This window comes from Anabrus simplex, chromosome 3 (genome assembly GCF_040414725.1).
Source record: "Anabrus simplex isolate iqAnaSimp1 chromosome 3, ASM4041472v1, whole genome shotgun sequence".
In the NCBI taxonomy this organism is placed as follows: Eukaryota; Metazoa; Arthropoda; class Insecta; order Orthoptera; family Tettigoniidae; genus Anabrus; species Anabrus simplex.
Genome location: NC_090267.1, coordinates 203564907 through 203582319, shown reverse-complemented (window position 1 = coordinate 203582319; position 17413 = coordinate 203564907). Strand labels below are relative to the sequence as shown.

The window sequence follows — 17413 nt, the reverse complement described above, 5'->3', positions numbered from 1 at the left end:
CTCTGGGTCGGGGGTTTCAACTGGGGAGGTTGACTAGTAGGCTACTTCGCCCAGGCGGCCTCACCTGCTATACTTAGGCCTAACAGGGAAGATTGGAATGGATAGACAGGGAAGAGGGAAGGAAGCGGCGGTGTCCTTAAGTTAGGTACCATCCCGGCAATTGTCTGGCGGAGAAGTGGAAACCACGGAAAGCCACTTCGAGGATGGCTGAGGCGGGGATCGAACCCGCCTCTACTCAGTCGACCTCCCGAGGCTGAGTGGACCCCTTCCAGCCCTAGTACCACATTTCAAATTTCTTGGCAGAGTCGGGAATCGAACCCGTGACTGCGGGGGTGGCACCTAATCACACTAACCACTACACCACACAGAGGCCGTTCAACCCTTACTTAAAAATGCTTACGGGTAATCCATGTTGTCACGTCTTTGACTACACTTTTTCTTTTCTTTCTTAATCCGTTTACAGTCCAGGGTTGGTTTTGCCCTCGGACTCAGCGAGGCATCCCACCACTACCATCCCAAATGCAGTGTTCTGGACCGTGAGACATTAGGTCGGGGATAGAACTGGGGAGGATGACCAGTACCTCGTCCAGGCGGCCTCACCTGCTATGCTGAACAGGGACGTTGGTGGGGGATGGGAAGATTGGAAGTGATAGACAAGGAAGAGGGAAGGAAGCGGCCGTGGGATTAAGTACCCCACGGCATTTGCCTGGAGGAGAAGTGGGGAATCAAGGAAAAGCACTTCCAGAGTGGCTGAGGTGGGATCGAACCCACCACTACTCAGGTGACTTCCCGAGGCTGAGTGGACCCCGTTCCAGTCCTCGTACCACTTTTCATATTTCGTGGCAGAACTGCTCCATCACAAAACCATTATTTAGGGATTTCATAGAAAATTGTGGATGAAAATACTTATCATAGCGTTAGACAGATCTGATACATAGCTGTGTTGAATTTGATGAAAATCTAAATTTAAAGTGTTAAAAAAATGTTTTCGCCCGGGATCGAACCGGGGACCTTCCGCGTGTTAGGCGGATGTGATAACCACTACACCACGAAAACACACACTGTCAAACCAAAGTTATTGTAATAGATCTGGAGCAAGTCGAAGTTCAGTAACCGGTTCGTTGTGTGCAATTTAGGCCACACCTTACTTTACCTGTTCTCATGAGGCTGTGTGGAAAAGGCTGAACTATTATAGGATCTTACATGCAGGTTTATATTTTCTTTCTTTCTTTCTTTCTTTCTTTCTTAATCTGTTTACCCTCGAGGGTGGTTTTTCCCTCGGATTCAGCGAGGGATCCAACCTCTACCGCCTCATTGCAGGGTCCTGGAGCGTGTGACTTTCGGATCGGGGATTGAAACTGGGAAGGAGGACCAGTACCTCGTCCAGGCAGCCTCACCTGCTATGCTGAAAAGGGGCCTTGTGGTGGGGGAGGGGGATGGGAATATTGGAAGATATATAAAAGGAAGGGGGAAGGAAGTAGCAGTGGCCCTAAGTTAGGTATCATCCCGACATTTGCCTAGAGAAGAATTAGGAAGCCACGGAAAACCACTTCAAGGATGGCTGAGGTGGGATTCGAACCCACCACTACTCAGTCGATCTCCCGAGGTTTAGTGGATCCCGTTCCAGTCCTCGTACAACTTTTCAAATTTCGTGGCAGAGCCGGGAATCGAACCCGTGCCTCCAGGAAGGCAGCGAATCACTCTAACCTCTACAACAACTTGGTATCATATTACAAATTTCGTAAGATTTTACTCTTGCGTCCACTCTAGGTGAATTATATAATAGTGTTATGTGCTTATAATATGAAATCAAGAACGTATCCTCCCCAACCATAATGCCAGTTAACTGTGAATACATGGAGCAGTCACGGCGATAAAGAGTTAATTGTGTGAGTTATCGGCCTCGCCTGCATTTGAGTCGAGTGTACAGCAGCTGTGTCATTGCAACAGTTGTCAGACTTGTCCGGAGTCAAGCCAAATAAACAGCAGTCATGTGTTGTGATGGCCAAAGTTCCTGTGATCGAACCCTACTGCAGGAAACAGCTGAGGGAAGAGACTGGTGTACGTGTAACGATGTGAAATGAAAGGCCTTGCAATCAAGATCGCAGAAGTGTTATCCTCTTCAGGTAAAGATTTCCGCAAACATAGTGCAACAGGGTGAGATCCCTCCCTGAGTCCGGGGAGAAAAAAATATCCTGGAGGGTAAACGGATAAATAAATAAATAAATAAATAAATAAATAAATAAATAAATAAATAAATAAATAAATTAATTAATTAATAGCCCGCCTCTGTGGTGTAGTGGTTAATGTGATTAGCTGCCACCCCCTGAGGCCCGGGTTCGATTCCCGCTCTGCCACGAAATTTGAAAAGTGGTGCGAGGGCTGGAACCGGGTCCACTCAGCCTCGAGAGGTCAACGTAGTAGAGGTGGGTTCGATTCCTACCTCAGCCATCCTGGAAGTGGTTTTTCGTGGTTTCCCACTTCTAATCCAGGCAAATGCCGGGATGAAACCTAACTTAAGTCCACGGCCGCTTCCTTCCCTATTCCTTGTCTATTCCTTCCAATTTTCCCACCCCCCACCAAGGCCCCTGTTCAGTATGGCAGGTGAGGCGCCGCCTTGGCGAGGTACTGCTCATCCTCCCCAGTTGTATCCCCCGACCCAATGTCTCACACTCCAGAATACTGCCCTTGAGAAATACATAAATAAATAAAGAAAGAAAGAAAGAAAGAAAGAAAGAAAGAAAGAAAGAAAGTAAACGGATCAAATAAATAAATACATAAATAAATAAATAAATAAATAAATAAATAAATAAATAAATAAATAAATAAATAAATAAATAAATAAATAAATAAATAAATACTTCCCATGGATTTCGAGCTTTACTCGAAAATGAAATAGCCTAAAACTTGAAATCAAACACATCTATATAACTCTAAAACTACATAATAGATCGTAAAATATCAATCAAGTCCGCCTCTGTGGTGTAGTGGTTAGTGTGAATAGCTGCCACCCCTGGAGGGCCGGGTTCGATTCCTGACTCTACCAGGAAGTTTAAAAAGTGGTACGAAGGCTGGAACAGGTTCCACTTAGTCTTGGGAGGTTTTTCAACTTTCCCACTTCTCCTCCAGGCAAATGCCGGGATGGGACCTAACGTAAGGCCACGGCCGCTTCCTTCCTTCTTCCGTATTTATCCCTTCCAATCTTCCCATCCCCCGATAAGTCCCCTGTTCAGTATAGCAGATGAGGCCGCCTGGGCGAGGTACTGGTCATCCTCCACAGTTGTATCCTTAGACCCGAAGTCTCACGCTCCAGGACACTGCCTTGAAGTGGTAGAGGTGGGAACCCTTGTAGAGAGCGAGGGAAAAACCAACCCTGGAGGGTAAACGGATTAAGAAAGAAAGAACTAATTTATGCTGCTCAGTTTAGGATATGTTTAAATGATCATTCAGTCAAGATTCAATTAAATCTGTCTTGTCCAAGCCAGACAGTTCCCTTGTTAAGACTAAGATCACCTTCCATTCCCCGAAGGACCTGCATGACCTGTACGGAAATACAGTTGATTACTTAGCGTGAAATACTCCTAAACCCTCCTTGTATCATGTCACTTAATCAGAAGTAACTGACCATTCTTAATCAGCAAGTGAGAATGTACTCATCAAGTTGAAAACTTGAATGTTCCCTACCTGGAGGTCGAATGGTGACCTTCTATGTAAATAAAAAGCGTTACGACAGGCACCGGAGGGATTCGAACCCTCGATCTCCTGTTTACTAGACAGGCGCTTTAACCAACTAAGCCACGGCGCCTACGCGAGCTAGCAGGCGCTCATAAAGCGTAGTATACGTATATAAGAATGTGTAAGTTAGCATAGGCCATTTGTCGATGGGTCATAGCGTTAATTTGTCCATACGTGAAAACCTAGTTATGGTATGATAAGTGGCTGATCTGTTACGTCAGTAGTAACAGCCTCTTGCATTGTATCTTATCGTGTCCTTATCGTTGTTACAAGTTACTTTCCAATACCCGTCTTCTGTGAACCAAATGCACGCCGGTATCCATAATAAGGCGGTAGAGGTGGGATCCCTCGCTGAGTCCGAGGGAAAAAACCAGCCTGGAGGGCAAACGGATTAAGAAAGAAAGAAACAAAGAACGGAAAATAATTGTTATTCACAAGTGAGCGATCATAATTTGTGCTAAGACGGTAACACTAAAGAGCGCGCGACATTATAACAATGCTCAGTCTCGGGACATTATGACGGGGCAGATAACAATCGGAGATCACTCTGAAACTTGAATCCATAACCTTTAACAACGCCAGTGAAAGGCTCTCTACAAAAATAAAACATCCTCCCCGGCGGGGAATCGAACCCCGGTCTCCCGCGTGACAGGCGGGGATACTGACCACTATACTACCGAGGACACATACAAAACGTACAGTCTATAGGCTTTATTACATTTACAAAATCAGCCAGGGCAGTTTTCAGAACGTATTTTCGTATAGTTGCCGAATTTTAATGCTAAAAATACCGGTATGGGAGATTTAAAATCCAGAACATTATTTTGACATGTTCTCCAACAGGAGTATATTACAATATATTTGCTTAAACCTCCGTGGCTCACTGCTGGGTTCCGTAGTTCAAATCCCAGTCATTCCATGTGAGATTTGGACTGGACAAAGCGGAGGTGGGACAGGTTTATCTCTGGGTACTCTGGTTGTACTCCGGTTTCCCCTGTTCCCCTGTCATCTTTAATTCCAGTAACACTCTACAATATCACTTCATTTCAAGTGTCAGTCATTAATCTGTCCGCCTCTGTGGTGTAGTGGTTAGCGTTATTAGCTGGAACGGGGTCCACTCAGCCTCGGGAGGTCAACTGAGTAGATGTGGGTTCGATTCCCACCTCAGCCATCCTGGAAGTGGTTTTCCGTGGTTTCCCACTTCTCCTCCAGGCAAATGCCGGGATGGTACCTCACTTAAGGCCACGGCCGCTTCCTTCCCTCTTCCTTGTCTATCCCTTCCAATCTTCCCATCCCTCCACAGGTGAGGCCGCCTGGGCGAGGTACTGGTCATTCTCCCCAGTTGTATCCCCGACCCAAAGTCTGAAACTCCAGAACACTGCCCTTGCAGCGGTAGAGGTGAGATCCCTCGCCGAGTCCGAGGGAAAAGCCAACCCTGGAGGGTAAACAGATTAAGATAGAGGAAGAAGATAGATAGTTATTAATCTTTGTCCCAGCGGAGTGCGACAGGGTCCGGCAGCCGGCACAATTCGCTGCCTTCATTCATTCCATTCCTCATCCAGTCGAATGACTAGAAACAGGCTTGTGAATTTTCATTTTCATTACATTTACAAAATCCAGAAGAATGACGGAAATTTACGACGACTTGTAAGATAACATACCGCTACAGAAAGCTTCACTGCCATGTAGACGAGAGCACTTGGCTCCCAGTAGGCAAGTACATTGGTGTGAAGTATAGAACTCGCTCTTCATTTGGAAATAATCGACGAGAACTGCATTTCTGCATATAATCCGAACATCAAGGTGACGACTGGGATTCAAACACGCCGTGATTTTAAAAACAAATTATTAAAAGTCTATGGAGGCGCCGGGTATCGATCCCGGTACCTCTCGCATGCTAAGCGAGCGCTCTACCATCTGAGCTACGCCCCCCTACCACCGATTAGTCCGTAGGGACAACATTCTAGTTGAGGAAGTAGCATAGTAGCCCACGATTCTGTTAGGCCCGGTTTCATCAACACATGTTAAATATATACTAACAAGTAGTTAGTTAATACGGAGTTAAAATTTTAACATCTTGCTAGGTTTCTTGCGTTTTATCAAACTTTTCTTGTGAAATGTTAACTAATCGACTGTTAACTCTCCCAATATTGCGAACTGGTGCGAATCAAGGAGGCAGTGGTACGAACATGCTGTTTTACAGCGCGCTCCGATGCGCTTTTGTTTGCGTACAGCTGCAAAATATGGCTCGAGAAGTGAAACGGAATCGTAGTTCTAATTTTTCCTCCTTCGAAAAAGAGTTGTTAATTGAATTAGTAAATGTATATAAGTTATTGAGTGCAAGCGCACGGATGGCTTGGCGATAAAACAAAAGGGCGAGGCGTGGGAGAAAGTCCACGATGGTTTCAATGGGGTTAACAGATACTTTTTTAGCGGGTATCCACTGTCACCTAACAAAATCACTTCGTTAATTGTCCAACTTCAAACTGTGCTCCGATATGGGAGTTATTATATATTGTATTGTCGTGTGCAGAACCAGACCACCTAGCAAGTATATCCCTGATTTGGAGGTTAGGCTCATTAATCACCTGAACATTAACAGAGAAATATCCCTTCCGATTACGATATATTTCGGCCCAATTGCCTCCAGGTGATTGGATTCTTACATGTGTGTAATCTATTGCACCTAGAACAAACACTAGGTAAACGGCTTATTTCATAGAAGTCGCGGATAATTTGCTGACGCTCTTCTACTGAAGGGAATGTAATATTATATCCCTCCTCCTCATAGATGCTATTGCTGCAGACACTCGTCAAACAACTCTACTAACAGTGGCTTTAGAATTTCCAGCATTGTCTCCGACGATTATGTGAAAATAACCAGTAGCAACAAATCGTAATATTATCAGTACCTGCAACATTGGAGAAAGAGGTTAAGTTTCTCTTCGTAGGATATTCTAACCTCACTCGAATTTCGTCAACAACCTTAGCAACGACTATGAAGAAATTCCGCATCCGTCAAATTTTCAAAAGTCATTACGTCGCTGAAGTCTTCTTGTTTTGTAAAAGATCTAAATAGAGCAATTCCGCATCGAAAGCGAGATTCACAGCAGCCATTTTGGAACAGGTTGCTAAAAGCTAATGTTAGCCATTTAACATTGGAAATGGCTGATGTTAACTTTAATACGCAGTTTAACATTTGTTAATGTTAACAGTTGTTGATGAAACGCAAATTTTCTTAAATCGTATGTTAAAATGATTTAACACCTTGTTAAGTACTAACATGTGTTGATGAAACCGGGCGTAGTGTGTTAAGGCCCGGTTTCATCAACACATGTTAAATATATACTAACAAGTAGATAGTTAATACGGAGTTAGAAATTTAACATCTTGTTAGGTTTCTTGCGTTTCATCAAACTTTTCTTGTGAAATGTTAACTAATCGACTGTTAACTCTCCCAATATTGCGAACTGGTGCGAATCAAGGAGGCAGTGGTACGAACATGCTGTTTTACAACGCGCTCCGATGCGCTTTTGTTTGAGCACAGCTGTAAAATATGGCGCGTGAAGTGAAACAGAATCGTAGTTCTAATTTTTCCTCCTTCGAAAAAGAGTTGTTAATTGAATTAGTTAGTAAATATATATATAAGTTATTGAGTGCAAGCGCGCAGATGGCTTGACGATAAAAGAAAAGGACGAGGCGCGGGAAAAGTCCGCGAGGGTTTCAATGGGGGTAAACAGATACTTTTTTTAGCGGGAATCCGCTGTCACTTAACAAAATCACTTCGTTAATTGTCCCACTTCAAACTGTGCTCCGATATGGGAGTTATTAAATACTGTATTGTCGTGTGCAGAACCAGACCACCTAGCAAGTATATCCTTGATTTGGAGGTTAGGCTCACTAATCACCTGAACATTAAAACATTAACAGAGAAATATCCCTTTCGATTACGATATATTTCGGCCCAGTTGCATCCAGGTGATTGGATTCTTACATGTGTTCAATCTATTGCACGTAGAACAAACACCAGGAAAACGGCTTATTTCATAGAAGTCGCGGATAATTTGCTGACGCTCTTGTACTGAAGGGAATGTTATACACCTCCTTCTCATTGATGCTATTGCTGCAGACACTGGACAAACAACTTTATTAACAGTGGCTTTAGAAATTCCAGCATTGTCTCCGGCCATTATGTGAAAATAACCAGTAGCAAAAACTCGTAATATTATCAGTGCCTGCAACATTGGAGAAAGAGGTAAGTTTCTCTTCGTAGGATATTCTAACCTCACTTGAATTTCGTCAACAACCTTAGCAACGACTGTTTTCGATAACCTGTATCTATGAAGAAATTTCGTATCCGTCAAATTTTCAAAGTCATTACGTCGCTGAACTCTTCTTCGATCAGGATTGTTTTGTAAAAGATCTAAATAGAGCAATTCCGCCTCGAAAGCGAGATTCACAGCAGCCATTTTGGAACAGGTTGCTAAATGCTAATGTTAGGCCCGGTTTCATCAACACATGTTAGTACTTAACAAGGTGTTAAATCATTTTAACATACGATTTAAGAAAATTTGCGTTTCATCAACAAATGTTAACATTAACAAATGTTAAACTGCGTATTAAAGTTAACATCAGCCATTTCCAATGTTAAATGGCTAACATTAGGATTTAGCAACCTGTTCCAAAATGGCTGCTGTGAATCTCGCTTTCGAGGCGGAATTGCTCTATTTAGATCTTTTACAAAACAGTCCTGATCGAAGAAAAGTTCAGCGACGTAATGACTTTCAAAATTTGACGGATCCGAAATTTCTTCATAGATACAGGTTATCGAAAACAGTCGTTGCTAAGGTTGTTGACGAAATTCAAGTGAGGTTAGAATATCCTACGAAGAGAAACTTACCTCTTTCTCCAATGTTGCAGGTACTGATAATATTACGAGTTTTTGCTACTGGTTATTTTCACATAATGGCCGGAGACAATGCTGGAATTTCTAAAGCCACTGTTAATAGAGTTGCTTGTCGTGTGTCTGCAGCCATAGCATCCATGAGAAGGAGGTATATAACATTCCCTTCAGTAGAACAGCGTCAGTAAATTATCCGCGACTTCTATGAAATAAGCCGTTTTCCTGGTGTTTGTTCTACGTGCAATAGATTGCATACATGTAAGAATCCAATCACCTGGAGGCAATTGGGCCGAAATATATCGTAATCGAAAGGGATATTTCTCTGTTAATGTTAATGTTCAGGTGATTAGTGAGCCTAACCTCCAAATCAGGGATATACTTGCTAGGTAGTCTGGTTCTGCACACGACAATACAATATTTAATAACTCCCATATCGGAGCACAGTTTGAAGTGGGACAATTAACGAAGTGATTTTGTTAGGTGACAGCGGATACCCGCTAAAAAAAAAGTATCTGTTTACCCCATTGAAAACCTCGCGGACTTTTCCCCCGCCTCGTCCTTTTCTTTTATCGTCAAGCCATCTGTGCGCTTGCACTCAATAACTTATATATATATTTACTAACTAATTCAATTAACAACTCTTCTTCGAAGGAGGAAAAATTAGAACTACGATTCCGTTTCACTTCACGCGCCATATTTTACAGCTGTGCTCAAACAAAAGCGCATCGGAGCGCGCTGTAAAACAGCATGTTCGTACCACTGCCTCCTTGATTCGCACCAGTTCGCAATATTGGGAGAGTTAACAGTCGATTAGTTAACATTTCACAAGAAAAGTTTGATGAAACGCAAGAAACCTAACAAGATGTTAAATTTCTAACTCCGTATTAACTAACTACTTGTTAGTATATATTTAACATGTGTTGATGAAACCGGGCCTTAGTCATTTAACATTGGAAATGGCTGATGTTAACTTTAATACGCAGTTTAACATTTGTTAATGTTAACATTTGTTGATGAAACGCAAATTTTCTTAAATCGTATGTTAAAATGATTTAACACCTTGTTAAGTACTAACATGTGTTGATGAAACCGGGCCTAAGAATAGTCCCTCATTTCAAGATTTCAAGAGCTAGCGGCTAGATAGCGCTGACGCAGGTTTTCCAATTAATTGTTTCCAGATTAGCTGGCCCGCGTCGAGCAGTGGATGTTAAATGAATGAAGTTTTACCACAGGTATGTGGTATACTACTGTAACTACTCTGTACTATACTGTACTACAATAAAGCAAAGCAAAGTCATCTCCGTACAGGCCATGAAGGCGCTTGGAGGCGTGGAAGGCAAAGGCTTCCAATATCCATAATCTCGGCACTTGGTGAGGTAGAGTGGTTAGCTCTACGCCTGGCCGCCTTTGCCCCCATGAATTAACCTGGTACTCATTTCTGGTGTAGGCTGAGTGAACCTCAGGACCACATGCACCTCCGGAAGTGGAAATATCGTTTCTTAATTTTTTCGACTTCCTGATGGGTAATCGAACCCACGTCCTTCCGGGTGAACCACCTCGACCAGGTAGCCCCTATCCTATAGGCTTCGTGCGCTGCTGGGAGAAATGCACCGCTGCGCTGCGAGTGGCGAACATTGTAAGTTTCACCGCGCACATATCCGCTGTCGTCTCACCGCGTGCTGCCATGGCGACTAAATAATAACAATGGGATCTCAGAGTGTTTTATGCAACAACAACTGGCCACATTATTCTAAACTTGCAGAAAGTGGTCATGTAATAATGTACAAGAAAAACAGTTCGCAGGAAATATAAATTGTGATCAGAAAGAAACATTGGTTCACTAGATATCCTACTCTTTCACGATAGAAGCAACGTAGTACTTTGGGCCGATGGCCTTCGATGTTCGGCCCCTTAAAACAACAAGCATCATCATCATCATCATCATCATCATCATCATCATCATCATCATCGTAGTACTTTATGTATTAGTAGTGGTGATAACGAGATTAGTGTTCATGTATACATTCAACAATGCTATCTTAAGAAAAATATATCTGGTCTATTTCTAATACGATATCATATTAGTGCAGGTTATTGCTGCTAGGGAGGCGATTCATTTTACATTTTAATTTTAATTAATTTTAAACATAACCATGTATTCTAAAGCAGGCCTTGGTAACAATCATTATTATTTCACGAAGGCGAATAATTGTTTCCATGAAATTTAAGCATATTTCAACTGTTGTTTATGTATTTTGCTCAGAACATGTCACCTCGCGTACTGATCGACCGTGTAAATGGTCTTGACCTCGCATCTCAAGCATAGGGACAGAGAACTACAACAGGGGGTAGAGAGTACAGGAATTTTTTCTGATAAAAAGGCTCAGGCTTGATGCTGGACCTATTGAAATTCCTGATATTGAAACGGCATGTACACTATCAAAAATTATGCATGAGAAGAAAAGTTCAGAGTCACTTAAAGTTGCCAATAAGTGATCAGTTATATTGCGTGTCTGTGTATCTATAATATGATCAAGTCCACCTCTGTAATATAACGGTTGGCGCTACTAGCTGTCTTTCTCGGAGGCCCGAGCTTGAATCCTGACACTGCGAGAAACTTAAGAACCGAGCTCGATAGCTTCAGTCGCTTAAGTGCGGCCAGTATCCAGTAATCGGGAGATAGTGGGTTCGAGCCCCACTGTCGGCAGCCCTGAAGATGGTTTTCCGTGGTTTCCTATTTTCACACCAGGCAAATGCCGGGGCTGTACCTTAATTAAGGCCACGGCCGCTTCCTTCCAATTCCCAGACCTTTCCTATCCCATCGTCGCCATAACCTATTTGTGGCAGTACGACGTAAAGCAAATAATAATAATAATAATAATAATAATAATAATAAAAAGAAACTTAACATCGGCATGAGGGTTCGTATGTGATTAAAACGGTGCATGCATCTCATTTCCATTAGGGATGTGCTTGAAAAGAAATGCACCACCTCGACGAGGACAAGAATTTACAGATGTAAAATACGGTATTTCTGTGAGCTATTGATATTGTGTAATGGAGGCCTATTTGTGTAATTATATTGTCTACTGCCTTTCCAAATCCATCTCGTTAGGTTGTAACGGGATACTATAAAATTTCACACTTTGGTCTGTAGTACAGTACGGTATATTATTATTATTATTGTTGTGTTTGTTGTTGTTGTTGTTCCGGGGATACCCGTGGAGCAGAAAGAGGTTATAGAAGAAGGTGCTGGCTTGAATGGGTCTAACTACAATATCAAAATTAATTAAAAACTGAAACTGAAGGTTATATTTTCAGAACTTCAAACTTAACAATTATTTCATGACAATATTACAGGTACAAGTAGCAATCACTAAACAATATTGGGAAAATTCAAGATTCAGAACCTTAACACTTTTGGGCTGGAAGCCCCTAGTTTTACAATTTTACAAATGGAAGAAAAATTATTTCGTTAAGGGCAGAAATCCCTTAATTCATAGAGCACTTGCCTCCAAAATACAATATCTAGCCTTACAGAGGCACTCTTTACTCTTAAAAAAACTTTGAAAAGAGCTAACAGGCTCTCAGTTTCTCAAGCCTACTCAAGGCAACATCAACTCACAATCTCTGGCCTTTCAAGGCGCAACTTACAATTTGAAACAGGGGGATCTTGTATCCAACCTATTGGGCCTTCGGGGAATAAGAATAACAGGTTAAATTAATGGCCCGAACACAAAATGAATGGAGGCGTATACTTGCACTCCTAGATATGAACACTAAAACAATAACCTAAGGGGCTCTAGGACGATGAAACAGGGGCTATTCCCAAACTACTGAGGTTACTCGTATATAAATTACATTAACCAATTACAAAATGAAAAACAGCTACAAAACGTAGTCACCTCAAACCAAGATGAAGGGAAGCTCGTGAGGGTAATTCACTCTCTATCCCCGATTTACAATTAAAGATTTTATGAAGGTTTTTACATTAGCCGAAAGAAAGTTACATTTTAGAGAAGTTGTTACATACTAAAGAGTCGGACATTTCCCTCGGGTTAAACTGCGGAGGTAGCAAGAAAGAAATAAGTTATGTGGCCATTACCTTGTAGATGCTCTGCTGACCAATGAAAGAGGCTGCTCGCCTCCTGCTTTGACACACACACACTCAGTAAGATGACGATCAATTGGCCAAGAAACGTGAAAAGCCGCAGTTTATAAACACTCAGGGAAGGTTCGAGATCATTCAAGATTAAACTAGCCACACCCTCTCAATTTTATTGGAGGAATTCAAAGTAACACTCAGAATCGAACAGGAAGCCTGTGATAGGTTGAAAATTAAATACAGAAATTCGGGATTGGCTAGATTCAAAACTGGCGGAAAGAAAAGGAAATATTGTCAACCAAAAATAAATGAACATCATTCAATTACAAAAACCTAGAACTACAAAACTGTCATCTGTGGAAAAATGTCCAAACTTCTTGATAAATGGCAAACAAAACAAGGAGAAATTCACTCAGGTTAGGCAACTGCACAATAACAAAATACATAATATTTCGGTGGTAACATCTTCTGGTTAAAGTTCTAACTTGTTGTATTTTTTGGTTTAGTGTAAGAGAAGGCCTAATGGCCTTAACTACGCCAATAAAGACATTTATCTATCTATCTATTATTGGTTTCACTTTTGATTGATAGAGGAGTTCTTTTAGGCGCTAATTTTGAATGCGCGGCGTAGAGGAGTACCTCCTGGTACAATTATTATTATTATTATTATTATTATTATTATTATTATTATTATTATTATTATTATTACGGGGATACCCGTGGAATGCAGAGGTGAAAGAAGGTGCGGGCTGGAATGGGTCTATCCACAATATGAAACTAAACTTAAAATTTTACTGAAGGTTATATTTTCAATAGATAACATGATTTAACAAATTTTCGCTAGGTGAAATAACTATGAAAGATCAGGTTCAAGGTGTAATTTTACAAACAAGAGCACGAAAGCACAAGTTTAGGGGTCTTTACAAGTTCTGGACTTCGAGCCCCAATTTTTACAATCCTTGAGCTACTTGCCCAACTTTACCAAGGCACATTTTTGTCCAAAGGGCAGAAAACCCCCTCATTCAAGGAGCATTTGCCCCAAAAACCATATCAGGCCTCCTAGAGACACTTTTACCACATATAAAAGAGCTGGCCTGCTCTCAATTTATCACGCCTATTACCAGGCCATACCAGATTTAACCCTTAATTGCCCTCAAGGCACAACTTACATCAAATGAAGCGGGAGTATCTCGTACCCAACCTACTGGGCCTTAGTAGAAAAAACATAGGTTAAGTAAATGGTCCAAAATACAAAATGAATGGAGGCGTGTACTTGCACTCCTAAATGAAACTTCTTAAAACCTAAGAGGCACAAGGCCGATGAAACAGGGGCTATTCCCAAACTATGGAGGTGACTCGTATAAGGAAAATTTAAGACATTACAGAAAGGAAGAAAACCAATTACAAAACGTAGTCACCTCAAACCAAAATGAAGGGGAGCTCTAGAGGGTGAATCACTCCCTATCCGCGAATTACAGTTAAAGATATATGAAGTTTTACAAAAGCGACGGAAAATTACATGTTTGAAGATAGGTTACATAGTAAAGGTTTCGGACCTTCCTCGCGGGTCTATCCACAATATAAAACTAAACTTAAAATTTTACTGAAGGTTATATTTTCAATAGATAACATGATTTAACAAATTTTCGCTAGGTGAAATAACTATGAAAGATCAGGTTCAAGATGTAATTTTACAAACAAGAGCACGAAAGCACAAGGGGGGGGGGGGGCAAGTTGATGATGTGGCCGAGGGACAGGAAAATCAGCAGTTTTTATACCCTCGGGGAAGATTCGAGACCTTTCATGAATAATTAAGACACACCCACAGGCGTTTATTGGGTAGCTTACAGTTACACATCAGAATCAAAGAAGAAAGACAAGATTGGTCAAAAATTAATTACAGAAATAATTGATTGGCTAACTTCAAAACTGGAGGAAAGAAAAGATTAATATTGCCAACCCAAAAATGAAAGAATGAAATTTATTAATAATAAACTTATGAGTACAAAATATCTTCAAGGAAGTTCCCTCACTTCGCACCAGGGTGCATGATCATAGTTTTTTAGTACAGACATCTATGAGACAATGTCCAAACTTCTTGATAAATAGTAAAAACAACACGTCGAAATTAACACAGTGGCATCTTCAGAGCAAAAGTTTATGTAGATCCAGTTTTAAGTTCACAGTTTCTGCTGTAGAGGAGTACTTTAAGGCGGAAAATTCAAATGTGCGGCGTAGAGGTGTACCAGCCGGTACAATTATTATTATTATTATTATTATTATTATTATTATTATTATTATTATTATTATTATTATTATTATTATTATTATTCTACTGGCTATAATTAAGACTATGGCAATAGAATACAATGTGTATCTATTAAGATGTGTGTGCTCTAAAAAGATGGCCTACTGCAGCTTGCTTTGCAAATATAACATTGCTATAATAATTTGTTTCTAATTGTTAACCTATTTGTAAAATGGTTAAAATACATGTTGTTAAGAGGAGTTATATATCCCGAATTACTTCTTGCGATTTTTTGCTATGGTCCACCGTCTTTTCAAATGCATTTCATGAGGTCGTGAAGAAAACCTTTGTATCACAGTATCTATTAATGCAGCCAACAACCAGCAAATAGTTCTGCCCGAACGTTATGACATTGAAAAATAATCATCTGAAGACGGCATAGCAAAATTATTATTCTTCCTCTTCTATTTATTCTCCTTCTTAAATTATTGATTGTGTTCCGCTTTCGCGTTATACCCGGTCACTAGTCGTTTTATCGAGTAAAGCCAAAACTATGAAGGATGATATATCAATTGCAAAGAGGGGGGGGGGGACAAGATATTAGCTGAAAAAACAAACTTGGGATAGATAATGTACAGGGATACAAGATTCTACTATTCACGCCAGTGTGATCAAACACGGCGGCTATGCACATCACAAACATGGCCGGATCAATATGTAGGGTATGTGGTCTTAGATTCCAATAATGGCTTCAAACAAAAACATAGAAAGTGATTCAGTGATAGACTGAATACATGTATGTAAACATCAGACATATTCTAGCTTCTTTTGATCAGCTGTTGATAAAGGTGCCCCTAAGTAGTTCTCGTAATTACCAGCCGTAGCAGCACATTGCTATACGCACGGAGCCTCTACTATATGCCCATGAGTCTAACGCACTTAAAACATGGCCCTAATGCTGGCCGACTGCCAGATAGATTCAATTCTTATTGCTAAATTTACGGAGTAATGATACTAGTTAACTGACGAGGCTAATTAATTCTGTGTTTTCACCACACTTCTCTTCTTTTGCTATTCGTTTTACGTTGCACCGACACAAATAGGTCTTACGGCAACGATGGGATAGGAAATGTTGAGGATTGGAAAGGGAGCGAACGTGGTCTTAATTAAGGTACTGGGCCAGCATGTTCTTGATATGAAAATGGGAAACCATGGAAAACCATTTTCAGGGCTGCCGACAGTAAGGTTCGAACCCACAATCTCCATCCCTCAGAGTTACGTGACAAACACTGTTCGGCCACCTTGCTCGCTAGCACACCACTCGACGAAAACTCTATCAACATTATTCTGCTTTGTCCTTCTGTACCTTTCCCCTGTCTCTGATGGCCTAGCTCAACGGAGACGCTGCGTGGTACGTCCGAAAAATAAATCTGTCTAACAAAATTATCATACAAGATCGCGACAGGGTCTAGAATACATATTCGTGAATGAGAACTCTGCAAGTCTGCCTCTGTGGTGTAGTGGTTAGTGTGATTAGCTGCCAACCCCGGAGGTCCGGGTTCGATTACCGGCTGTGCCACGAAATTTGAAAAGTGGTACGAGGGCTGGTACGGGGTCTACTCAGCCTCTCGGGTGGTCAACTAAGTAGAGGTGGGTTCGATTCCCACCTGAGCCATTCCAGGCAAATGCCGGGATGGTGCCTAACTTAAGGCCACGGCCGCTTCTTTCCCTCTTCCTTGTCTATCCCTTCCAATCTTCCCATCCCCCACCAAGGCTCCTGTTCAGCATAGCAAGCGAGGCAGCCTCGGAGAGGTACTGGTCATCCTCCCCAGTTGTATTCCCCGACCCAATGTCTCACGCTCCAAGACACTGCCCTTGATGCGGTAGAGGCGGGATCCCCGGCTGAGTCCGAAGGAAAAACCAACCCTGGAGGGTAAGCAGATTAAGAAAGAAAGAAAGAAGAACTCTGAAATATTAAGGGGGTAAAAACATAATTTATTTCGTCAAAAACATAATTTATTTCGTCAAAAACATAAGGTTCAAATTCAAAAGGAAGTATACCCCCATGAAAACTCCAAATTATATATTACAAAGAAATTCGCAATATAAAATTCGACACTAATGGTCGTTCAAAGCATACGGGTCGAGAACCCGAACATGTTGTTTGAGTCATCAGTCCATAGACTGGTTTGATGCAGCTCTCCATGCCACCCTATCCTGTGCTAATCTTTTCATTTCTACGTAACTACTGCATCCTACATCTGCTCTAATCTGCTTGTCGTATTCATACCTTGGTCTACCCCTACCGTTCTTACCACCTGCACTTCCTTCAAAAACCAACTGAACAAGTCCTGGGTGTCTTAAGATGTGTCCTATCATTCTATCTCTTCTTCTCGTCAAATTTATCCAAATCGATCTCCTC

At 41.5% G+C, this 17413-nt stretch overlaps 4 non-coding genes across 4 annotated transcripts; all 4 read right to left on the bottom strand.

The window, feature by feature from the left end:
- Positions 1–983: 983 nt before the first annotated feature.
- Positions 984–1056, bottom strand: TRNAV-AAC (transfer RNA valine (anticodon AAC)). Its single transcript has one exon. It is a non-coding gene; the product is annotated as a tRNA-Val (tRNA).
- A 2675-nt stretch (positions 1057–3731) lies between these two features.
- On the bottom strand, positions 3732–3805 carry TRNAT-AGU (transfer RNA threonine (anticodon AGU)). Its single transcript has one exon. It is a non-coding gene; the product is annotated as a tRNA-Thr (tRNA).
- A 541-nt stretch (positions 3806–4346) lies between these two features.
- TRNAD-GUC (transfer RNA aspartic acid (anticodon GUC)) lies at positions 4347–4418 on the bottom strand. The gene has a single exon. It is a non-coding gene; the product is annotated as a tRNA-Asp (tRNA).
- A 1176-nt stretch (positions 4419–5594) lies between these two features.
- Positions 5595–5667, bottom strand: TRNAA-AGC (transfer RNA alanine (anticodon AGC)). Its single transcript has one exon. It is a non-coding gene; the product is annotated as a tRNA-Ala (tRNA).
- Positions 5668–17413: the final 11746 nt, after the last annotated feature.